This window comes from Ambystoma mexicanum, chromosome 6q, assembly GCF_040938575.1.
Source record: "Ambystoma mexicanum isolate Mex_15411 chromosome 6q, UKY_AmexF1_1, whole genome shotgun sequence".
In the NCBI taxonomy this organism is placed as follows: domain Eukaryota; kingdom Metazoa; phylum Chordata; class Amphibia; order Caudata; family Ambystomatidae; genus Ambystoma; species Ambystoma mexicanum.
In genome coordinates, this window is record NC_090937.1 from 856,041,023 (window position 1) to 856,068,115 (window position 27,093).

The window sequence follows — 27,093 nt, forward strand, 5'->3', positions numbered from 1 at the left end:
TCCCACGAGAAATTGCGAAAGATTATTAGAACAACTAAATAACATTGTAGAAATTTGGGATTTGGAATGACAGGATCCGTGTAAAATATAGAATCTGCCTATGTGATTTTCAAAAGCACTACAACTGTAAAAATGTGCATTTTGTGTCATACCTGATTTTGGCAAATGTAACTGTGGGATGACTGTGTACATTGTAAAGTACTCATCATAGAACTGATGCCATGTCCCTGAAGTCTAACCGGCTGACTGGAAGGTGATGACTGCCCCCCAACCAATCCAGTTGTTAGAGGCATGCCAAGCCATAGGTCTACCCTAATAGTAAATCCTGTGATGTCATCTGCCTTATAAAAGGTGGAGGCTCAGAGAGACAAAGGACTGACTCTCCTGACTTCCCGCTTCAGCATATCCCGAGATCCAGACATTTCTTACTCACTCTACAAGATTACAGATTCCACTGCAGGAAAGGGATAGCTGATCCAGACCCTCTTATCCAGGCAGAACCACCCTTCAGAAGTAAACCCCACAAAAATCTCACTAATTCAGGGAGAAAGGGGAAAGGTGGCTGAATCCTCATTGGGATTATCCAGCGCTAACTGCTTGCCCTGCTTCCTGCTTTATCCAGCTGATGCGCCACTGTGCTGTGACCAGACACTTGCCCCGCTGTTCAGAATCCCATATTCAAGTGCTTATTGTAAGTATCACCCAATTCCATAGCAAAATATAGGATATCCCATTTTTATACCTTGCCATTTGTTCAACCCTATAAGTAATCCTGAAAGTATACTAGTAAACTAGTAACTGTTTCAATTATCAGAACCCTCTGTGTATGCTATTCCTTGATTTCCCTGTGTTAGCGCCATTCTTTCCTATCCTTTTAGCCCATTGCATAAGTCCTTAGTCATATCAGGAATAAATTAATTAAATTTCCATCTAAAGAGACATACGGCTTGAAGGGGTTACACTTGCAAAGTAACCTGTGTCCCGGGCGGCATTCCTCTTTTCTAGCCACTAAAATATAGTTTCAGTAAAATTTGTCATTTCCTTTCCAAATCGATTTTCCCTGTCCACTGCATTCACTTTTGAAACTGAATGTCCTTTCCCATTATAAATGTCCCCATGTCATTCATTTAGACCCTTTCACTTTCTTATTATTCCTGTGATGTGTATCTGTCCCTTAGCATAAAAACTGCATTCCGGTTTTGTCTGTTTAACCTGTTTTTCAAGCTTTTTTGACATTTAAACCCATGAAAATAAGAAAATGCAATTTCTCCACGTGTGATTTGGCTGCACTATGTTTTTCCTTCCCAAGTCGATTTTCTGAATTCAATGCCCATTGTTAGGACATTGCTTGGTAGTTTGCTAGTGTTCTTACATCTCTGATACTGTGATACTCATTCGTGCCTTTTCCATTCAACCGCGCATGTAAAATAAATATTTATAATTTCGCGGGGTGTTTTGCTTGGTTTTCGGGGGAGCTAAATCCATCTATTCAGTGGGGGTGAGTCAGATTTTAATTCCGATTGTTGGTTAGTGTACCTAACTCCTTGCTACATCTCACCTTCCACACAAAGTTTGATTAATAGGCGTTTGACGGAGTGTTGTAGGGGAAATGATTAACTGTGATACCATTTAAAAATCCACTCAAAGGTTCATTTTGCTTTCTTTCAAGTGTGTAGTGTTTACCTTACATGAAAAGGTCTAAGTGCATTCCATCAATTTACTGTGTAATTATCACCCCACTGGTGATTGCTGTCCTATATTAAGATTGTGTGATTTCATTTGAATTTAAAGATAAAGAAATATTGCATTACTATCCACCGGCCTGGTTCATGGTCCATTGTGGCCTGGGTATTTGTAACATGGGGTGTGAGATGGGTTGGCTGCCATCTCAATCCGAATTCTTAGTAAATAAAGTAAAAGTGTTTTAATTGTGCGCTGCATCCTAGTCCAGTGGCAAGAGTCCTGGTCTGGTGTGTAACGCCCCTTTAGAATCCTTAACAGTGGGAGTTGGCGGTACACAGAAGTGTGCAGGTGAAAGGTAAATTGGGATATAAAGGGGTGCGGCTGAAAGGTAAGTAGGGGTATAATTGGGTAGCGGGTATGAGGATGTGGGAAAAAGTGATCTATGTGATCACTGCGAATTTCATAGTTATCATTTTCATCGTCGGAATTTCAGGCCACGCAGTGATCCCATAGATCCCTCTGAGGGAATTCTGTCCACTGATACTGTGTCTGTGGAATGTGTGATGGCAATGCCCCAAGAGCAGGGGTGTTGCTAGGTCTGGAAACAATCCAGGGCTACACTAATGTTGGGACTGTCGAGACTCGGGGCTAGCTAGTCCTTTGGTTGTAGCTCCTGAGTTTCTATCCGGGCCTACAGCCAAAAGACAGCTATAGCCCCCTCATCCCCCGCACCCCCCAGCAATGCCTCTGCCCAAGAGCACAGAGGATAGGCTCACTGTGGCAAGGTATTGCCATTTCCTAGCCGCAGCGGTTGCAGGGGTGGCTGCAGGGCTATGCCATAGGGCCAATGCAGCCAGGATCCCTCTACCTTGATCGTGGCAAAGGACAATTTACCAGGCGCTCTGCTGGCAGCACATGCCCCCAAGTAATGCACAAGCACCTGCGGTCACGGCACCTATGCCCGGAACATGCTGCCAGCATGGCCTGCTCCCCGCCCCCTCCCCCTTTGGCTGTACATTGTCACGCTGATGACGAGCAGAAGTAGAATTTCCGCACCTCCAGGATTGCTCTAATCAGTGATCGAAGTGAGCGGGAACGGTCGGGAGCAGTGTTCCACTACTTTTATTTTTTTCTGTTTACCATTCCTTTTACTTTTTATGACCATATTCACCATTCTATACAGAGGATTTGTCCATTCATGTCCCTGTGCAAGTGTGAACTTGTAATAGGAGCCTTAGTTACCAGTCACTTAGACTATTGGAATTTCCTGCCACAGCACTTGTCACATGTTGCACTATGCTTCCGCCTACCCTCTACCCTGCCTAGACCACAGTTCCACTACTTTTTTCAGTACATTTCTACCGCTGGCTATAGCCTGCTTTACACTGCTTCTTAATCTCGCCTTTACCTAGCCAAACTAAGACCTTGAATAATGAAAACAATCAGGGTGTTTTGTTTGCTGATACGTTGAACCCTGTGCCATAGATACATGCCGTAGTAAGCTGCTGTATGCTTCTCTAAGGAACGCTAAAATCCTTGTATTAATCACTTTGCTTCCAAATACAAAACCCTGCTTGCAGGCGCTTTCATTAAAACTCATTTTGACGGTATTACTGCTTCATATACAGAGTTAGCTACTTACAGGTGCGTAGTGCCCAAAACGTGATGGTTTGGCTTGTGGGTGGGCTTCAAAAATCTACGACCAATTCGCAAGCCCCACAATCACAAAAGTGCAACACGTTCAGGCGCCCTGTTAGACGCCTTTTCATAAGTAAGGAGGCATTTCTGCGCTTTTTACAGCATCTCAAATGGGGGCATGCCTCTAAATGCCCAGAAAACAAACATATTCCCATGAGCCGGTTTGGAACAAGCCCATGGAGATTGACATTACATGAAAGGGTCAACTCTGACAGCTGTAGTTTAAAAACTTTGTTGTCACACTTGCATTTCTAACCCTTCGACGAAATGCTTTTTTTTTAATGTTCATGGTCCCTAAAGGCTCATTCTGTGAAATGCGCTCACAGGTGTACCCACATAGGCACCAGCAACTTGTCATACTTTTGTGACTGGAGAGCGATCCTGACACTAATATATGCAGTGGCGCTGGCCAGTTCATCATTTGTGCTGAGTCCCCGCCACCCTAACCGTAAAGTCCATAGTGTTGGCTATTAGCTGGCACTAAAGTACCACCCATAAGCCGAAACTACTGCATTGCAGTACAGCTAGGAGGGAGATGGGATATGAGGAGATATACAAAGCTTGTAGGTGTTGTTTTGGTGTTTACCCACTCATTGGGGTATCTTTCAGCTACATTTATCAAGCATTGCCATAAAGTTTTGTACTGGAAGTGCCTGACATTGTTCTTTCAAAGCATTCTTCTGAGAGCTATTTGGAGCCATAAATGTACATCTGATGTAATAAAAATGTCTTAACCAAGTGTGCCTCCAGCAGCAGTATGCGTTTCCTTCACTGAAGTCTTGTTAAAAATTAGCATATCCAAAGTCAACAATTTTGACTTGCCTATAGGTTTTTCGAGCAGCATTTGACAAGCACTGTTTTCTGCCCAGTTATTCGCACCATTTTGCAGCGGCTATTATTAATGGTTGGTTAGTAGTACTATAGCAGTGCCTTGCAAATGCCTATACAAAAGCCTAAACTGTTGACATTGCCAATGCTTGTTTTCTTGCTTTAGTTTTTCAGACTGTGTCCCTATTCATTTTCTGCTAGAAGATCTCTTGCAGTGGTTTACCAGTTGCAATTTATGAAGGCCCCCTTAGCATTCAGATGTGGCAATGGGCTGTTGTTGAGCCCACTCACCAACTGGGTAACACCTTGGCCCTCATCTTCTCCAAGGACTCGCTTATTTTAGTTGCCCCGGGCTTTCAAATTTTATGGTCTGGCAATTTAGTGGTGTCATTTCGATTATTGTCGCAAGCGACACATGTCGTTCGGCAATCTCACGATGTCCTCAAGCGGAATTGGCGCCATGTTAACTCTGGCTCTCTTGCCTCTATGTGCAGGATAAATGCTCGGATGCCCACCAAGTGGATCTCTCTTTTCTGTCTGCGGTATTTAAGTCTATGGCTGATACTTTTGCTCCATTGAAAGTCAGTAGATCCCTTAGACGACCTTCAGAGTCATGGTTCACGGACCATCTGAGGGCCTTTCGTCTTAAAAGGCGGCAAGCGGGGCATAAGTGGCGCTCCACCTATGGGCAAGGCGACAACGCACTGTTGGTTAAAGTGTCTAAACATATCATCGGGCTATTTATACAGCTAAATGTGCCTTTTATACCAATAAGGTTGAAAATGGCCAGAACCAATCCAAGGAATTTCTTTATTTGGAGTGCTCACTTCCTTCTAAATCTGCTTACACAGTGGGCGCAGTTCCATCTCAATCGTTCTGTAATTCCTTATCTGACGTTTTCATCACTAAGATTGTGGATAACCGCAACACGATTCGGCCCTCGTGTTCAAGTGGTGACTGTTCTATTTTGAACACACATGGGACCATCTCTTCCCATTCTTGGTCATCCTTTCCTGTGTTCATTCCTAAGATAATACTACATGCAACCAGTAGTCTTAAATCGGCATCCTCTCTTGGCCCTGTTCCTTTGGGCATGTTGAAGGATATCATACCACAGATCGTCACTTCGGTTACCCAAGCACTGACTTTTTCCTGCTCATTTGGTGTTCTCCCAGCTGATTTGAAACAGGCACCTGTTATCGCGCTTCTTAAAAAGCCTGCACTCTATCCCACTATTCCAGCTAACTTCCATCCTATCCCACTTCTTCCCTTTTCTATGAAACTTCTTGAGTCTTTGATTTCGCCTCTTCTCAGTTCTTTTCTTTAGACTACCAACTATCCTGATCCCTATCAGTCAGGCTTTCGGCCAGGCCAAACCATGGAGAGTGTGCCGGTGTCAGTATGGACGATCTATCCCGGATGGTTGATCTGGGGGGACTGGGAGCACTGATTTTATTATATCTTTTGGCTGCTTTCGACACAATCGACCACTCCCTCTTGCTGCACCAGCTGGCCCTAGCAGCACTGTCTGGCTCAGTACTGTCTTGGTTTGCTTCTTTTTTAATCAACAGGTCTCAATCACTCTCTCTCTCTCTCTGTTCACTCATCACCCTGCTCTCTTTTCTGTGCGGTACCCCAGTGCCCTGCCTTTTGTGCCATATTATTTAATGTTTATATGCAGTCACTTGTTCATCTCATCCACTCCCGCAGCTTCTGTTGTTATTCATATGCCGACGACATCCAGATCATTGTTCGGCTCGATCTTTCCCAATCTGAGATGATGTCGTGCTTCCAGGAGTGCCTGCGGGCAGTGGGTCATTGGATGGGTGACAACTGGCTCAAAATCAATGGGGACAAGACAGAGGTCCTGGGGGATGCCCCTGCTTCAGTTTCATCTGCTTCCTCTCTATGGATCCCTTAATTTTGGCCATCTGCGTTGAGGTTCCTCCTGTGCCGTTGCAGTGGTCAAGAACATAGGCGTCAAAATGTTTCTGTCTCTTTCTGTGGAAGCTCAGGTCAGTCATGTTTATCAGAATGGCCATTACCATATTAGGGTTCCCCCGAAGAGTGCTTGACTGCCTCCCGGTACATCTGCGGGCGCGGGTGGGGGCCTTTCTTGTGTTAAGTCGTATTGATTACTGTAATGCTCTTTAGGCTCAACCTCTCTTTCTTATACGCCGGCTGCAACTCCTTCAAAATTCTGCAGCACGTGTGGCTACAGGATACCCTTATAGTTCCTATATTTCCCCAGTGAGACGGTCTCTCCAGTCGTTAAAAGGGGTAGAGTTTAAATCCCTTTGCATTGTTCACTGGGCTTTTTATGGGCAAGGGCCCGAATACCTATGTGGGAAATGTGTTTCTTATGTACCGGGGTGTACTCTCTGTTCTTCTCAGGATACTCAGTTGCTTGTAGTTCCACGTTTTCGTCTATCCAGGGCTGGTGGACAAGCCTTTTCTTTTATTTTTTTTAAACTGTATTTATTGAATGTTTCATTTTTTAACACATAACAAAAAAAACTCAGCACACAATTGCCCTATGAACCCCCTACTCCATCCCACTCACCGACCTAAAGTGCAGCAATAAGTATCCCCCAAAGCAAAATTAGGCAAATCAAGTCCAAACCTAAGAAATAGAATTAGCAGTCGGATCCCGCAGCCATGTTATTGCTATTAGAGAGTAAGTACGCCACATACAGACCCCAGATGTCCTTGGGCACCGTAGTCAGTTTCCAGCTCGTAGCAGTGTGCAATGTCCAACTTCCACTGATCATGTTCTGGAGGGCGGCCTCCTCCTCCATACCATAGCTACCCTTCTTTTGGCCAACAGCAACAACAGACCAAGGAGTTTCCTAACATGTTTAGGCAGCTCTCGTGTATGGCCCAGCAGTGCCACAACGGGGGACTGGGTTACCTGTACACCAGCAACTCCCTCAACCAGGTCGAACACCTGTTCCCAAAAGGAATGTTTTCGGGGACAGAACCAGGCCAGATGAATAAAATTAGCTGGAGAAATGCCGCACCTCAGACATGAGTCCGGCGATTCAGTGAAAAACCTATGAATATCCACCGAGGTTAGATATAACTGGTGCAAAAATGTAAAGTGTATCAACTTGAAATTGTTATTGATCGCCACTTTTTGCATCTGCATGCAACAGTATTTCCAGTCATCTTCTGAATGGGGGATACAGAGTGCCTGCTCGCACTTAGCCCGAGAGTCCACAGCCCACGGACCTGCCAATTATAGTGGTGTATAGCTTGAAACCATCTTGGACCTATTCTCCGTGCTAATCATCCCATGCAATAACGAGGCCACCGGGGCTCCCGAGGGAAGTCGGCAAACCTGTCCTTCAATCCAATTTGGAGCCTAAAATAAATAAAGATGTCCAATGCCGTCACCTCCCCCCTTGGCCTTAAAGGCATGGTCTAGTAAAAAATGTTATTGTCCCTACGGGTCGGCCATGTTTTTTTAAGCCTAAGTGGCTCGATTTTAGAAAACTTTCCTATGGACCTTACCCGAGTTTTCGTCCATTGAACGCATGCGAAAACAAGCACAAGGGAGCCGCCATTTTCTGATAATCCTATCTTTTCCCCGATCGCCCTGGCTTACCTGCTTTTGCGGCACTAAATCAATTCCCCCGCCCCTGAGCCTGACATTATCAAAACATTCATATTCCCCGCCTCTCCCCGTGACGTTACTGTACTGCGTAGGCAAACGCGCCCAGTCGTCTTCTGCGCGACTCCACACAGAACCCGGAAACCAACACAGATCAACTCACAACACAGCGTGCCACAATTCGGAATATGAAACTGTACTTTAAAATGAAACAGCAACACAGTACATTTGGTAAAGTACATTTATTTGACATTAAATGTTTAGAGAATATTCAGCAATTGACATATGAACTCCAGAAGCCATTTATTTTCTTTTATCTCTATCCGCAATAACTGTTCCGTTTCATCTTGAGTCACGCGCTGTTCCTTTATGGTACACAGGGTGTTCATTTTCGTAAAAAGAATCACTTTGGAAGCACGGTGAACCGCAAGGCTGTTCCATCAACTAGGCACTAGTCCAGCCTAAAGGTTGGTATGTTGCTTCTAGCCACTAGTACAGCGTAAGGGCATGTGGGCCCTTGGCGATCGTCCCATAATATGGTGATCATGCTCCAGTTGTTGACACAAAGCTGCAGGTGTCTGCTGAAGAATCCATCCGCCGGTGTCTCCAACAGATGGCAGTGGCAGAAAGGGATCAAATACCTGTTATGAAAACAAAAAAATGATAATTAGTCTCGCTAGCCGAACTTCATTAATATTACTCATTTTATTTATTACGGCCGATCAGAAACTATTTGCTTGCAAGGATAGTTCAATGGAGTATGTTCGTCTCTAAAATCAATGCGAAAAGTAACGAGATAAATCGAGGCCAACACACAATGATAAACGACAGTCTACATGCGTGAGGAATGATATGATATATGATATGGCATTTGTAACGCGCCTATACTCAAGTGTTTCTAGGCGTGACGAGGCAGGTGGGGAACAAGAGCAGACAGACAACGATCCTACTAGGCCAGGTGTCTTTCTGATCGCGCATGGGGAAGGGCTGTACATGGTTAGTTGAATACAAATTAAATAATAGGGCCAGCTGGTGGCAAGTGCAAGGTAAATGCCGGGAGAAGGGGCTGAAGGATACAGAGACAGTCCCGTAGTGCAGGTGGGCAGTGCAGGGAAAAGTGGCTGGGCCAAGGACTGAGATCGGTGAGACCAGTGGACCTGCATGCCCATGTGCCCACTACGAACAGTTTTACTTGCTTTTCCTAGCTCTTCATTCATTCATTTATTCATGCATCCATTCATTAAATCTTCATTCCGGTATAAAAGCGTGTAAAGATTTACTTACATTATATTTGAAATTTCCATTGTGTCTCTTCGTAATGCAGTCTGTAAAACGGACCGTGCTCTTGACAATGATTTTTCGTATACTGACCTAAAACTGAAACTCGGTCTAGTTTCTGAATTTTCTGCCTTATCGTCTCTTACGTTATTGCGCACTCCCTTCAAATGTAGTTCTTTCGGCATGGCCCCTGTCTCAAGGTCAAAAAACAATAGACCCTTATACTTCCTGTGCGACTTGTGGGCCTCATCTGGGCACTGTCCTTCGCATTCTTTATTTGCAACATCACGTAGTATAGGCATCTGTGAGAACTTGAAGTTTAGAATCCGTCTATGTAGTGCGCCTCAATGTGCAAATGCGAACTGGCTTCTCTCCCAAATGCCACGGCCCGCTTGGCTGGCGCGTTCTAAGTGCCCCAATTTTGTCCCCGTTGTCTGCGAACTTTGCAGCCCAAATTGAGACATTTAATTTTTGGCGGAAGGTCAGGGAAAGTATAAAGTACCACAGGAGTTGAGTTAAAAGTGAGATTTATTGTTTGTTTGTTTGTTTTATTATTTGCAATACGCAAGCCTCCCCTCCGTTAACAGTGCGCAGCATTTACATTTACATGAGATGAGACATGAGAAAAATATATACATACACATATGTGAGGTGAATAGAGAGAATTCAAAGATGACACCCAGCTTGTTCGCCACCCATGATGGTGAAGGTAGGGGTTAGGTTTACAGGTACACTGTACAATAACATTTATTTACAAAAAGACAATCGTATTGCAATTATTTAAACCGGGATTTGTACTTCACAATCAGCTGTGCTTCGGGTGGGCATGGCACAGTCGCAATGTTCGGTGGCAATGGATCACTGCTCTGCACAGAAACGTCCAAATTTCCATATCTGTGCTTCTCTAACACAGCAACAATAAGGCCTTTCACAAAGTCGAACTGCATTTCATCATAGACTGGTTTGATCACCCATTGCTTACTTCGTTTTGAAAACACCTTAGTGTAGCGAGGCATCCTTACTTTACCCCTAGTCCTAGATTGTTCACGTCCGACATTGCTGTTATGGGCCAAGACCGCTAGTAGAGTGCGATGTTTCATGCCCCGAAAGCTAAAATGCAAGCGCTTTGGCCTGTACTTTAGGCACATATTGTGGAACACCTCCAAATCTCCTGTGTGACAGAATTCTGTCAGTCCTCTCAAATCTCTTGATAGAGGTTTGTCGAAAAAAATCTTCTCAATGGCTTTGTGTGTCGGTGAAGATGGAATCAACCACTGATTTTATAAAACCTAGTTTCTCCATGGCCACTGAGGATGTACATTGTGTTACCTGCACGACCACCGAACTCACAATTTTCTTACTATCCATGTCCTGAAAGTGGTAGGTGCAGTACTTGGCAGAAATCCAGGGCTGTCGCACTGTCCATCGCCGGCTAGCCTGAATCGTTTGCCTTCGAATGTACTTGCTATAGACAATTGTTCAATTTTCCAAGCATCACTAATGGCCGGAAACAGATAATCACGTTGGTATGTGTAGTACAGCGCTTTAGAAATGAAATGGAGTCCCACAAACTGAAAGAAAGCCTCTAACTTTCTAAAACTGGAGCCACTAAAAAGTGATGCAGCTGCACACAGTAGATTGCCTGCTGGCAGTTTCCCCAGCATCGGTTGTGCAGACCATGAGAACCTATGATTTAATCTACAGGCGGCATTTATTTTGACGTTACTGCCTTTTATTTGACGAGTCACATTAATCAATGGCTTCCCACATACTTTCCCTCTAATGGAATGCACACATTTCAGCATACATATAATTTCCATCAAACAACTGTCGAATACAATGTATTTGCTCTCTTTGACAGGACTGTCATCCTGCGTCAACGTTGTTTCGGCCTTTGGCGTTGTGGAGATTTCAACACATTTGAAAGTAATATCGCTGATATCAAGTTCTGATGCGTCTATGGATGCTGCGGCTGGTTCATTCTCTGTCATTTCAACATCTATTACTTCAACATTGATGGGAGAACACAACAATGTCGACAGGTTTTTTGGTGGCAAATTTTTTGCGGGTGTAGATTGTGTAAATTGATCTGCAACTAGTTCAGAGCTATCTTCAATACATTCAATAACATCTTCTTGTGGTGGTGCGGTCGCACTGTAGCTATGGTCCAATGCAACTTTGCTGTAGTCTCCAAACACAATTAATTCATGTTCTGGCCATTGGACATGAGCATCTCGAGCCTGAACACGCCTCGCCTCAATTAATAGTTCCTCCATAGTGTACACGGTCTGGCAAGCCACATCTCTCATTTGCTTCACTGTCTGTGTGTGTATAGTTCTGACACCCACGGGTAACTGGAGGAGAGATTGGAAAAGGGATGTTCAGTTTAAACACAAGATGGAGTGTAGTAGAATTGACTGGAAAAAAACATAAAATAGTCCCCAACACAATTGTTTTTAAAGTTATGAACTGTTTGTAACTAACCTTTTTTTGTTTTTTTTCTTTGCAACTTTTTTGACTCGACCTTCAACATCTGCACGCTGTAGCTCCGATTCGTTTCCGCATGTCCTCCCTTCCTCTTGCGCTGCAACGACTATATTTTCTGTATCCGCATAGACAGCACGGAATGAGGCTCCATCGTCTCCCTGAAACATAGTACTTTCATTACTATGTATCAAAATATTGTTAGCATAAAACACACGTGAGGACGAACACACAGGTACATCTCAATAGCCAAATATGATTTAAACATTGTGTGCAACAATCAAACGACAAGTATTCGACCAGTGATGATCTATTTCGATGGAACTGTCAGTATCCATACCTCTGGCTCTGCATGGACTGCCATGAATGGTTGTATTGGAGAGGAGGCATCCGCATCTCCCTGAAACACAGTACTTGCATTAGTATGCTTTTCAATATTGGAAACACAACACACACTTGGGGTCGACGACACAGGTACATATAAAGAGATAACCGCAAATGATGCATTGTCCGAAAGAATCAAGGAAAATCCAAATATGATCACATTTCATCGACTTATTTCAACGATTCCTTTACATCTGCATCATCTAAATGAGATGTTGTGATTGTGGTGGAAGCTCTGTCGTCTCCCTGAAACACAGTACTTGGATTAGTATGGTTTTCAATATTGGAAACATAACACACACTTGGGGTCGAACGCACAGGTACATATAAAGCGATAACCGCGAAAGATGCATTGTCCAAAAGAATCAAGGAAAATCCAAATATGATCACATTTCATCGACTTATTTCAACAATTCCTTTACATCTGCATCATCTAAATGAGATGTTGTGATTGTGGTGGAAGCTTCGTCGTCTCCCTGAAACACAGCACTTGCGTTAATAGGGAAGAAAGTATAGCAAATGGAATCACGTTATATGATCACGCATGATGGAGCTGTCATTATCCATACCTCGTGCTGCTGAAGAATATCTACGGATGTTGCAAATGTAGTGCGCACTTCCGAAAGCTGTTGCGCCGATTCGTATACTTGAATGTCAGGCTCTGCATCAAGTGCAGGGGTTGACGCTCCATCAACTGCCTGAAACATAGTACTTGCATTAGTGAGGATTACAATTGTGAAAACATAACACACACCTGGGGTCGACAGCACAGGTACATATCAACGGCTAACCACGAATGAAACATTGTGTAGAACAATCAAACGACAAGAATTCCAGCTCTGATGATGATGCTCGATGGAGCTGTCAGTATCCATACCTCCTGATGTTGAAAAACATCTAGAAATGTTGTAGATGTGGCGGACGCTTCAGCATCTCCCTGAAAGACAGTACTTGCATTAGTATGGATAACACTAATTATAACTGAAAACAAACACCAGTGGACGAAAACTAAGGTGTATATCAATTGGAAAGCAGTAACCAAACATTCGGTAAAATAATTACACGATAGAATAAAACTATTACTTGACATGCATAAAACAAGTATGTAGCGGATTAGCCTAGTAAGATTACCTGATACGCGCTAGAAGTGGTTGATAACTGCGACCACGTCAAGGATGTAGAATGTTCTTGCTTCAGATTCAAGGGATAGTCAAGAAGTTGTAAAGGTCAATTAATGATTGATAATGAAATGCCAATGTTAAAAATAGCCATGTAAGCCGACAGAATACTTGAAAAATGCTCAATACAGCACAGTTCCCTGTCCCCATATATATATACATTGCGTTTGTGGGTTATGAAATCGAAAAAGAATATATTGATAAATGTCATTATTCAAAAAACTATACACTCATATCAATATCGAAATTATTACAAGGGATAGAACACCTACAATATCAATTAATCCATTCGGCTACACACTACCGCAAGGCCGAAAGCTAAATCCAGACACTTGACTCACCGGTGGCGGAATGTGGACGAATAGAGTGGGAATAGCGTTTTCGCGCAATTTCCGTGTCGTTCGCCGTTTATTCTTCTTTGTTACCCAAGAAGTTGTGTACATGTCCAAGGAAAAGTGCCGGCTGCAGATGCGGTATCGATCACCCCTCTTGTCCTCTAAGACTTGTTGGACTCTACTTTCCAGCTCATCCAGTGGATATCCGCAATGTCTGACCCATTCTCTTATTCGATCAACAGTTTTCGGGAATACATGCATTGTAGTTCCTTCAGATTTCGCATGGGTCTTCGAAGGGCAACCGCTAATCGAACAGGCAGGCATTGTTGATAAATCTGAAAAGTAAATATCGACATTATTATACAATCTTCAAGAGTAAAGATTTGATACAAAAGTAAATGAATCATACAATGATCAATGCAAGGTTTGTTTTGGTCGCAGGAACTATACCAGTTCATTATGTGGTGCTTAGTATTTGCATAAATTGCAGAAATGTATAATTGATGTGACTGAAATCTGAACATGTGACTCGTCCCTTGGATGTTCTGTCTTGCACGAGAAGGAAACATGCTTACATTATAGACTGGACCCCCGAAGGATGCAATTCAATGACAATAGACACAGATGAAAATAATTAGATCTATTGATAGCATAGCAATGGAAACTCAAGTCAATAGCAATGAGACCAATGAACATAGCACTATTGTGTACTCTACTCGAAAATAGATAGAAATTTAAAAATCTGCGAAATAGGACCAGGATACATGGCCTTACCTTGACCAACAAACAGTTGGATTCAGCAAGCAGAGCAGTATGTTGCGGGAGAATAGGTGGATGGCCACAGGTAGCGCACTGATGGGTATGCTCGAAGCGGTCACAGAAGTTCACGGATAGCACGTCGACGAGCAGATTAGCATAGATCTCAGTGGTTCCCAGGTAGCACGTTCAGGAGTTGACTTGCAAAGCACAAAGATGTTCTCATGAGACATATCGAGTGGTTTTTAAAGTATTAGAAACTGGGTGTTTGTGAATGAATGACGTATGTATGTCGTGGTATTAGGGGGCCGGCCTGCTTGAAGGGGAGGCCTGCCTGGAGACACGGGGTCTGAGGAGGCCATGTGACCGATGGCCCCTTGGCGTGGGACACCTTTTGAAGTGTACATGCAGTTTGGCACCTTGGCCTTTCGCGCCCCTGACAGCCCCCCATGCCAGCGCTCATCCCCGGGTGTGAACCGCCTTTGATAGAGGGGGGTGGGATGGATGGGCCTGGGGCATGCAGATAAGGCACAGGAAGACTGCTGAATGGAGACACACTTATGTGTATTGCAGGGGAGCGGCCTGCCTCAGCAGAGGCCTGCCTGGAGACACGGGGTCTGAGGAGACCATGTGAACAATGGCCCCTTGGCGTGGTCTACCTTTTGAGTGTACATGCAGTTTGGCACCTTGGCCTTTCGCGCCCCTGACAGCCCCCCATGCCAGCGCTCATCCCCGGGTGTGAACCGCCTTTGATAGAGGGGGGTGGGATGGATGGGCCTGGGGCGTGCAGATAAGGCACAGGAAGACTGCTGAATGGAGACACACTTATGTGTATTGCAGGGGGGCGGCCTGCCTCAGCGGAGGCCTGCCTGGAGACACGGGGTCTGAGGAGACCATGTGAACAATGGCCCCTTAGCGTGGGACACCTTTTGAAGTGTACATGTAGTTTGGCACCTTGGCCGTTTGCGCCCGTCACAGCCCCCCATGCCAGCGCGCATCCACCGGCGCGAACCGCCTTTGATACAGGGGGGTGGGATGGATGGCCCTGGGGCGTGCAGATAAGGCACAGGAAGACTGCTGAATGGAGACACACTTATGTGGATTGCAGGGGGGCGGCCTGCCTCAGGGGAGGCCTGCCTGGAGACACAGGGTCTGAGGAGACCATGTGAACAATGGCCCCTTGGCGTGGGACACCTTTTGAAGTGTACATGTAGTTTGGCACCTTGGCCTTTCGTGCCCCTGACAGCCCCCCATGCCAGCGCGCATCCACCGGCGCGAACCGCCTTTATATCAATATACAGTATATCGCCTTTATATCAATGATAGTATATCGTTGCTTATCAATAACAAATGCCACATACCGGAGATTCTTGTGAGCACAGACCCACACTTCAACCGGTGTATTATAGTGGTCAAGACTGTATAATCCGATGGTAAATGTTAGTATAGATATATGTGTGACTTTTATAGAGACATAACCTACTGAAAGACTTTGAACAAGTGTGTTTTAGTGCATGCATTATCGAGAATATGTTATGTTAGCTTAGATAGATAGTGACCACCCTGCTTCACAGCAACCAGACCTTCACCCATTCGGAGCACAGATGTCTGACGTCCATCCTTGAATGGAGACACACTTGATTCATTAAAAAAATCGAGACAACCGTCGGTAAAATATATGTGGTGTTTTATTTTGTATCTTATTTTGATGACACAAAAATACAAGACTTTACACATTGTACAGGTCAGGTTGCAGCACAGCGAGAGAAAATCCCCTGTACTGACCGCTGTCACTTGGGATCGTTTCTCTAATGGCACGAACGGCACAGGCGGGTATCACTCTTCGAACGCGGTGTCCAAGCCTCCCGTGAAGCCACCATGTAAAGGAACGATAGGCCACCAGCCTGTACCACCTGTGAAAAGGAATGAAACAAACTGTTTTTAAATTACCAAGGTAAGTTTAATAAACGTTTGTTGTCAATGACAATTCTTGTAACTAATGGCATTTTACACGGACAAATGCTATCTAGACAATGCACACTATTCAACGACTTACATGCGTTACAATGATATGTAGATGTAATTTTGGATATAGTAGAAGACCATGAAATAGGAGTGGCATGGCAAGCAGAGTATACTTACTCGTTACTCGGATTACTTACCTCTAAACTTACTTGAGCCTCAGAGTATTTCATGTGCATTCTTAAACACTGCATACTGTTGATAAGTAAACTTACATTATAAAGGCAAACCTCTGAACTATAAACGATAACGATGTTTTTCCTTTTTCTTTACTCCACCTTTACCTTATAATGGAAACGAGATAATAACTACATGTTAAAGGACCATGTCGAAGACACCAGCACAACCGATTGTCAAAACTTGCTTTCACTCCTGAAGAATATTCATGCCATGGGTGCTTTAATAAACAGAAATGTGTTGGGAGTAACAGTCTCATTGATTGGCTTCCATTTATTAGAACTGATATATAGATGTAATGATTTGGTTCTCGGTTAACATTTCCTTAATTACAGTCATCTGTTTCTTGACTCTCAACAGTAAAACAGAATATGTTCATGTGATTTAGTAATATGATTTTTTTACCCACAATAATGGCATGTTATGCATAATGGAAAGTATGCTGTATGAAGGTTGGTGTGATTCTCATGTGGCATAAGATGGTCAGTAGAGAGAATGAGGTCTATTGAATTTAGATATGGATTTTATTTTTATTGTAAAAATGAAAACAAATGCTAAATTGATGGCAGTAGAGTTGATTTTTGTGCAGATTAATTATCTCATAAATTGCACCTTTTTGTTTTACCGAGTGGAGATATCAGAACAGGGCCTGAAAAACGAAAGAAGTAGCATTTGTTGTAATGTATATTCTTGGCAGCCAAGCAATACCCTATTTCTATAAATACTGACACACACGCTTCAAGTAGTATTGTTTTTCAATGTTCTTACCAAAAAATAAATAAATACATACGTATATAAATAAAATGGTCATGTGCTGTGAGCAGTGCTACAGGGCATGGTTCTGGCTATGCCCAGTCGGCATCACAGTTATGGCAATGTGCCAGGGTTGCTCCTCCCGCAGAGCATGGGCGCCATCCATGCTCCCAGGTTTTACCATCTAAATTGATGATCACATTGTATCTTTCCAAGCCCCCCCTGAAATCAGTTAAAAGATGTGTTAAAGGGAATTGAAAAGGAATAGAATGGGCTGGTTGTGTCATGCCTAGGAAAATAAGCAGAAGGGACGTCTGTGGGTAGAATCGGGATAGGGAGGTTTTGTCGCGGGAGAATTCATCGAAATCCATTTAATCGAATTTATTTAAACTAATTTTGCCGCAAATATATGTGGGGGTGGGTTTTGGGTAATACATAATGTGGGGCGATATGGGAGGCAGGTGCTACGGGGGTCTCCCCATGCATATATTTGCGGCTGAATCTACCAGAAAAAAAGGAATCGATGAAACCGAATTCGATGGATTCTTTTCGAGCAAATCCCATAGCACCTTTAGAATCCGCTTCCTGTTACATTTGTGGAGAGTTATCTATGCTGCCCAGGATAGATCCAGTACTGCCCTAGGCTTATCTCCGCTGGGGTAGTCAGGCGTAGTGCTGCCCACCATAGACATACCTGTGCTCACCACCGATCTTCTGCCAGGGTGAAGAGCTCAGCCATGAAGGTAAGAAGCTTCCCTCCTGCAGCTGACTTCTAGTTGCGAGAATTCAGTGGCTTTTTACCTCTTTTATTAATGCAGATTAGATATCAACACAACCTAATCAGGTTGCAGCAGTAGCAAAGGCATTTGAACATTAAAGGGGCAGTGTCTATAGTGTGGACCCCCTTGGTTCTACTTTATGGCGGGCACCTCTTATTGGCACTGTGCACTGTGAATGAAGTGTGTACAATGCATGCAGGGAATACATTCACAGTAGCTGGTACGATGAGGCATAATTCCCATTCGGGTGGTCCTCTAGGACAGGAACTATAAAGGGGAGCTCCCAGAGCGTAAGAGGTTATGCCCCCCTGGAATAGGATGTTCAGCAGGGGACTCAAACATATCCCAAAAAAGTGTGATGGGAAAGTGTGCATAGTAGAGGGCATTCTGAGAGCAGTGATGGCAGTAGACAGAATGCAAAATATGGCACTCTTCTGAGTCAGTGTAGAATGGCGATGGTTGCAAAGTAAATAGGGACCACAATGAGGACAGCCCGTCAATTTCAGAAAAAATTGCATTTGTCCCACAAAATAAATTACGCTATTCAGTGGATTTCAGTGACAATTGATGCAATTTTTGGAAGATGCCAATGGTAAAAGGTAGGATCCCTCTGCTGCAGTGTGTCTGCAATGGGAGCCTTCCTAATATTTAGTTTGGGAAACCTACCACTGAGAAGCAATATGGAACTACTATTCCCTGAGTCTGTGATAATACGTATGGCGGTGACCCTCAATGCCCCAGGCAGTGGATGGAATGTCGACCCTACATGTATATGATCTGCCCATCAGAGGTCCTGTTCAAAAAGGTTATTCCCTGAGAGTATCGCTGCTTGTGAGCTTCTATGTTGTAGGGGTACAAGTTGATTTGCTTGCAGCAACTCACCGTTCCTCTGCTACTGCGCAGTTTGAGGCGTCCGGTTTGTTTATTTTCCATCTTTCGCAACGCATACGTGGAAGTGTAGGGAGACGGGCAAGCAGGGTAAGGAGGGGTACTGTATGTCTGCATGTATGTGTGAGTGTATATATGTGGAAGAGTGATAGGATGAAGGAGGGAGAATGGAAGGGGAAGGAGAGTAGGCTGGGGGTGTCCCCCACAAAATAAAGATTAAGGAGTGGGGGTAGGAGGGCAGGGGAGATAGTGGAGGTTGCATTGGTGTCCCCTGCAAAAGAGGGAGGTAGGGAGGAGGCACGCAAGGGAAATAATGGCCCTGATCCATAGAATCTGGTGCAGAAAAGGCACAGCGTGCCGCACACCGGGAAGGAGAAATGATTGCGCGACACACATATTTATGGATTTCCTGAGGCATCAGTAGCTGTGACGCAAGGAACAGCAAACTGCACCAGTAACGCCCCCAACACGCCCCCACGTGCAGTAAAAGCAAGTGAAATGCCTAACAAGGTGCAAGCCTTTGCGCCATCACTGGGCCAGCATACAGCCCCCTAGCGAAATCGCGTGAAAACACAGCGCGATCCCCGGCCACACCCCAGTGTAATGGCACGAAAACACCTCGCAATCCCCAGCCGCACACCAGCTAAATTGCATGAAAACTCTGTAAGATCCCCGGCCGCACCCCAGCGTAATCGCGTGAAAACACCTCGCAATCCCCACCCGCACCACAGCCGAATTGCGTGAAAACTCTGCGTGATCCCCGGCCACACCCCAGCGTAATCAGGCAAAAACACCCCACAATCCCCAGCTGCAAACCAGCCAAATCGCATTAAAAATCGTCACGATCGCTGCCCACACCCCAGTGTAATCACGTGAAAACACCCCGCAATCCCTGGCCGCACCCCAGCATCTGCACCTCGCAATCCGCGGCAAGCAGACCCCTCCTGATGGGACACACCCACCCCAGCCCCCATCACCCGTGACCCCACCCTGCAGGCAGCCCTCTCCACATGGGATACCTCCACCCCAGCCCCCATCATCCATCACCCCACCCTGAGGCAGCCCACTTCACATGGGACACCCCAGCCCCCATCACTCATCACCCCACCCTGCAGGCAGCCCCCTCCATATGGGACACCCCAGCCCCCATCAGCCATGATGCCACCCTGCAGGCAGCCTTCTCCACATGGGACACCCCAGCCTCTATCACCCCACTCTGCAGGCAGCCCCCTCCACATGGGATACCCCAGCCCCATCACCCGTCACCCCACCCTGCAGGCAGCCCCCTCCTCATGGGACACCCTAGCGCCCATCACCCCACCCTGCAGACAGCCCCCCAACATGGGACACCCTAGCCCCCATCACCCATGACGCCACCCTGCAGGCAGCCCTCTCTGCATGGGACATTCCCACCCCAGCCCCATCACCCTGCAGGCAGCCCCCTCCACATGGGATACCCCAGCACCCATCACCCGCCACTCAACCCTGTAGGCAGCCCCCGCCACGTAAGATACCCCAGCCCCCATCACCTGTCACCCCACCCTGCAGGCAGCCCCCTCCACAATGGACACCCCAGACCCCATCACCCATCAACCCACCCTGCTGGCACCCCCTCCACATGGGCCACCCTAGCCCCCATCACCCATGACGCCACCCTGCAGGCAGCCCTCTCCACATGGGACACCCCCACCCCAGCCCCCATCACCTGTAACCCTACCCTGCAGGCGGCCCCCTCCACATGGGACACCCCAGACCCCATCACCTGTGACCCCACCCTGCAGGCAGCCATCTCCAGACCAGACATCACATGCATAGTGGACGTTGACATAGTGACACATCATCACTCCATGGATGGTGTGTTGTGCACCTTGACTGCCGTGTTGTGACAGCACCCTGAATATCTACTGGAAAATGTATCCTGCAAACACAAATAAATGCATTCACCTGGCCCACATTCATGAGTGTGGCAGCTGCTGAAACACAATTGCTGTCTGCAACCATCTCCCAACATAGACATGTAAGAAGTTATTGGTAAAGTGAGGCCCTGCTGTCCATGTAACAATGTCATGTCACAAATTCCCAGGGAGAAATAGTCAGACAATGACAGAATAAAAAGCAGCCTCAATGTGTGTCACATGAACAGACACTGTCCAGGTGTGGCACAGCCTGAGACTCAATGAGCTGCTATTACCAGAACAGATTTCCTAATAAACACATCACTGTTCCTCCCATGTGTGAAGGATATGATATGAAATCATTTAAAATGATATGGCATTCATAGTGCACCTATACACAAGTGTTTGAAGGCGCAGCAAATCAGGGGAGGGGGAACAGAGTGAAGACAGAGCCAGCGATCTTGCTAGGCCAGGTGACATTAAGACGGCGCAAATGCACGGGAAGTGGGAAAGGTGAAAAGTGCAGGGGCAAGGGAGAGGGGGCAGTGCAGTACATGGGAAGGACATCATAACAAATACAATAACAATGAACATCATCAAAGTGCAGCCAACTGGTGGCAAGTGCAAGGCTAAGTGCAGACATCAGGTGTCAAGTACCGGTAGGGTGCTGTAGGAATACAGAAAAACAGTCAGTGCGGGGATGCCAGGGAGACAGTGCGGGTGTGCAAGTGGCTGGTGAGGCGTCCTTGGCCTGAGGTCACAGGGTAGCCAGGTGACCAGTGCAGATACAGACAGGAGTTCAGCACGGTGGAGGAGGACCGAAAGCACAAGTAAAGAGGAATGACTTGAGTTTTGATTGAGTACATGGCAATCATTGGTCTGCTGATGTGTACATTCCAAAGTAATGCCAATATTGTGTGGCAGTGCAAGAGGTAGACCAACACCAGAGACAATGATAACTGCACAAACACATGCTGGGGAAGGTGAAAGCACGACATGTGTGTCACACAGCATCAAGCAAATTATGTGCCAATATCCTGAACATGTAACACTCCCACAGTAACCCCACCCACCTCCCTCACAAACACAGTGAGGGCCAATACACAGTGATGCTGCACATATGAAAGCAAATGCCATTTTACTGTGCACACTCAAACTCCCCCTTCACACTCCTCCAATGTTCAACCACATGTGTATATTCACCATGCAAATGGATACCAAGCATGACACATGCATGCAAGTAACTGCATACATGACCAATGATGGGCAGAAACAATGACTGTGAGTTAAAAGAATACATTATATTGAACAGTTGTATTGTGCTCATACACACTGTAAATTAAAGTTCAAAATATGTACAAAAATAAAAGAATGCAAAAAAGTCCATGTCCAAAAAATGATTCACAATACCATCAAAAATAAAAATAATAACCATTACTGCATGGTGAACACAAACAAAATAAGACCAATAAAACTATTTACACAATAAACATGGAGTAATGTCCAAAGTCCACTCCAACTCATAAAAAAATTAAAAGGAAACACACACATGAATAACTATGTACAAAAAAAGGAGTAATGTCCCAAAGCTCAAAATAATGGTTAAAAACAACGGAAACATATACCTAAAAAACTATTTACAAAGGAAGAGGGCTAGTCCTTCTCCTCACCAATCTCACTCAATGTCTCAGCCAGGGCATCATGGAACACTGTGTCCAATTCCCCTAGGCGGGCCTCAGCTCTCTCCTCAAGGGCTTCAGGGCCTCCAGCATGTTCCTCTCAATCCCCTCCCACTCCATGCAAGTATCCTCGAGGACCTCAACCCCCTCTCTGCCTGACGCAGTGCAACATCCGTCCTGGCTATGGTGAGTCTCACCTTCCAAGCCTGCCGCACTCTGCCCTGATTTGCTGCCCATACCGCACCAACACGGAAGACATCATTCTGCAAAGTTCCACATTTGCGTCCTGCCTGACGCTGGATACCTGCCCCCTTCGGATGGTATGCCCTAAGTCAGGAAGCCTCCTACACAGAGCCTTATGCTGCCTTATTGCCCAGTGCCTGTATCTCATGGCGACCCTCCGGGCTGATGAAATTACCCGGGGTGTCTGGCACGTGCCCTGCTCCTGGGTGCCTGCTCTCCCTCCATTGCCATAGCTCCTGTCGTAGCCTGGATCGGCGTGGTGACCACCTCGGCTGATCCAATGTTGACTCTCCATCGGACGGGATAACTTGGTTGGGACAGGTAGGATGACTGGCACGCAGAGGAGCAAGACGAGGAGAGGGTTGCATAAGTGACCAGCACATGCAGCCAATTTGAGACCAGGAACATTGCTAGCCTGTTCAGGAGATGGCTGACCTCATTGTGATGATGTGCAAGCCCACGATTGTGAGCCTGCACATCATCACGAATGGCGCCTGTACGCCTCGCGATACCAGCTGGCCGGGGTTACACTCTGTCTCAAATGGCCAGATCCGCAGGCAATGGGGTGTCAGTTTATGATATGATATGATATGATATGGCATTTATAATGTGCCTATACACAAGTGTTGCAAGGTGCAGCAAGGCAAGGGGGGGAACAAAGGGAGGACAGACAACGATCCTACTAGGCCAGGTGTCATTCAGATCGCGCAACTGCATGGGAAGGGGAGAAAGGAAAAGTGCGCAGGAGGAAGGGAGCGGGGAAGTGCAGTACATGGGAAGTGGAATAAATATGACACATAAACAGCCAGCTAGTGGCAAGTGCAAGGAAGTGCAGACGTAAGTGCTGGTAGGGGGACTGAAGGGATACAGAAAACAGTTCCCAAGTACAGGGGTTGCCAGGGAGGCAGTGCAGGTGGGTAATTGATGGGGCCTGGCCCAGAGATCAGAAAGGGTGGCCAGGTAGCCAGTGCAATTTCAGTCAGGAATTCAACAAGGGAGGGGAGGAGAGAAAGCAGAAGCAAAGAGGAAAGTTTTGAGGTGTTTCCGGAACCGGAGATGTTTCTCCTCGAGTTTCAGGGAGGCAGGAAGGCTGTTCCAGAGAGAGGCCCCTGCTGAAGAGAGTGATCTGCCACCAACTCGTTGCTTGGAGAAGCGACTGACCCTAAGGGAGTTGGAGGCAGATGAGTGAAGAGCTCAAGAAGGGAGATATTTAGGAAGAGAAAGTTGAAGGTATTTCGGTCCCAGACCCCAGAAGGCCTCACAGTCCTGTTCTGGATAAGTTGCAGAGGGAGGAGAGTGGAGGCAGGCAGATTTAGATAGAGGCTGTTACAGTAGTCCAGCTTGGAGAGAACCAGGGCTCTGGAGACAGTGAGCTTCTGGGGGAAGGAGAGGAAAGTAAGAATATCTCTAAGGAGGTTCAGCTGGTAGTGTGACTTCTTGGAGATGTCAGAGTTGTGAGGGGAGAAGGAGAGGGCAGAGTCGAAGATGACCCCGAGGTTTTTAGCCTTGAAGGTGGGAGTGGGAGGAGGGCCAAGAGAGGCCGGCCAGAGAGCTACAGGGAAGGAGGGAGTGGGTGTGCCGATGAGTAGAATCTCAGTCTTATTGCCATTATGGCAGAGGTCATGGGCGGCACACCAATCCTGGATGGCAGACAGACAGTCAGAGAGGTGAGAAGGAGAGGAGGAGGCCGAGGATAGCCTAGAAATGAGCTGGATATCATCTGCATAGCACTGAAAGTTGGGACAGAGAGCGGCGATGCGTTGGGCAAAGAGGGCCAGGTATTGGTTGAACAGCCAGGGAGAGAGGTTTGATCCCTGGGGGACACCACAGGTAGAGACAAAGATGTTGGAGAGGAAGGACCCAAGTTGGACCTCAGAGGGTCGGTCGGAGAGGAAAGAAGTCAGCCACGCCAGAGCCTGACCAGTGATACCCAGGTTATCACAGAGACGTTTGAGTAGGATGGCATGGTTGACAGTGTCAAAGGCAGAAGAGAGATCAAGCAAGATAAGAATGCAAGGGGTGATAGAGTCGAGGTTGGTGAGCAGGTCTTCACGGATGTTCAGGAGAGCAGTTTCCGTGCTTCTGGCAGCTCTGAAGCCAGACTGATGGTCATGAAGACAACAAACAGATTCAGTTTGGAGATTGAGCTCAGAGATGGCCAGTTTCTTCAGGAGCTTGCCAAGGAAGGGAGTGATGGAGATTGGGCGATAGTTAGCCGGGCAGGAGGGGTCGGCAGACACCTACATCAGTGCCTCCTCCAAGGAAACTCTCACCGACATCCTCTTTGTCGTTCCTTCACCAGATCTCTGGACCCCTCATATGGTCTCTGTTCTCTCTCCTTTTTCCTCTTCTCCCATTATTGGTGGTACCCGTTGGGACACCCTCCTGACCTCCTTCCTATCCTCCAAGGTCATCATTAATGTCTACTCTAATGGAACGGTCTTGGTCCAAGGCCCTCAGGCCAACCTTCATCTCTTTGATAGACGCTTTCCGCGCCTCATCAACTTCCTTTCTTCTCCTGCTGTCCCCTCCTCCCTCTCCTTGGCTACCTTGCCCCCCCCCCTCTCTGCCCCCTCTCGGGCGCTCTCTACACTTCTGCAGGGCGTACCTCTGATCTGTACCCCTCCCCGGAAGTCCTTCAAGGTGGGCAACCTTCTTCACATTGCCACTCTTAACTCCCGCTCCGCTGTCAAACACTCCTCTGAAATCTGCCGCCTTCTTGAAGAACTTGACCTCGATGTCCTCGGTCTCACTGAGACATGGTTTACGGCCAGCTCTGTCACCAGCTTTGAAACGCTCCTACCTGATGGCTACAAGATCCTCTCTGCGCCCAGGCCAAATCGCTCTGGGGTGGCATAGATCTTATCTTCCCTGAGTGGATTCCTGCTCTGTCATCCCTACGCAGGCCTACTCCTCTTTTGAATGCCTCGTCTGCAGGCTCTCTCTCTCGCCTAGCCACTCCCTCACTATGGCTACTATCTATCGGCCACCTGGTCAGGTTTCTTCCTTCCTCTCGGAGTGGGCGGACCTCTCCTCCTCACTCCTGGCCTCATCCACTCAACTCATCCTTCTTGGAGACTTCAATATCCACCTGGATGCCTCCTGTCCCCCCTCTGAACTCTTTCGCGACCTCTGAGACTCTCTCTCACTCACCATTCTCCGCTTTTTCCCTACTCATTCTGCAGGGCACACTCTCGATGTTCTGATCACTTCAGACCTTCCCCTCTCTGTCCCTCTTTCCACTCCTCTCTCCTGGAGTGACCACTTTCTCCTATCCTCCCACCTCACCCTCCCTAGCCCCGCAGGCCAAGCCACCTCCGTCACTGCCACCCACCTTCTCGGTCACCCGACCCATGAAGCGTGTGTCAGTTGAGGCTTTCGCCGCCACCTTCTCACCCCCTCCTCCCCTCCTGGCTGACTCTCACCCTGACACAGCCCTCTCCACACTCCACTCTCCTATATCTGATACTCTCGATATCCTTGCCCCTGTCATGAGAATCCGCCTGAAGCCCAAAGCCAAGCGGCTCCTGGTATGACTCAGACCTCGTCACCCTTAAACGCAAGTGTAGGGTTGCCGAGAGGAAATGGCGTGCTTCAAGCTCATCCTCTGACAAACTGGCATGCCGCCTGCTGCAAAGGCAATACCGGCTCTCCGTCCTCACCAAGAAGAGAGCTCTTATCCAAGCCCGCGTCTCTGCGGCATCTAACAACTCGGCTGAACTCTTTAAAATCTGCAAGGAACTGGCCAATCCTGCCGCAATCTCTACCTCTCCTGTCGCTTCCCAGGCCCTCTGCATGGCACTGGCTTCTCACTTCATTTCAAAAACTCAGGACATCCTGTCCTCACTCTCCACCTCTCACCCCCCTCCCGCTATTCCCTGCTCCTCCTCTGGCCCTTCTGCAGCCACCCCTCCTCCCTCCTTCTCTGCCTTTCCCCTTTTCTCTCCAGACGAGGTTTCTAGACAAGTCCAATCTATGAAAGTCTCGTCGAAATAGGTTCACTCCTGTTCCTCCAAAACTATCAAGGATCACATTGACTCCCTGGCGCCTGCCCTGGCAGATTTCTACAATCACTCCTTTGCCACTGGAGTCTTCCCTTCCACCCTGAAGCACTCCCTTGGGCACCCTCTTCTTGGGCACCCTCTTCTTAGGTTTCAACAATGCAGTTACAGTGGTGGTACCAATACAAATACTTTAGGGCCACCTACATTTGAGAATCCTAGAGAAGGGAGAAACGGCCTAGGTTTCAACAATGCAGTTACAGTGGTGGTACCAATACAATACTTTAGGACCACCTAAATTTGAGAATCCTAGAGAAGGGAGAAAAGGCCTAGGTTTCAACAATGCAGTTACAGTGGTGGTCTCAATACAAATACTTTAGGGCCACCTAATTTTGAGAATCCTAGAGAGGGAGAAAAGG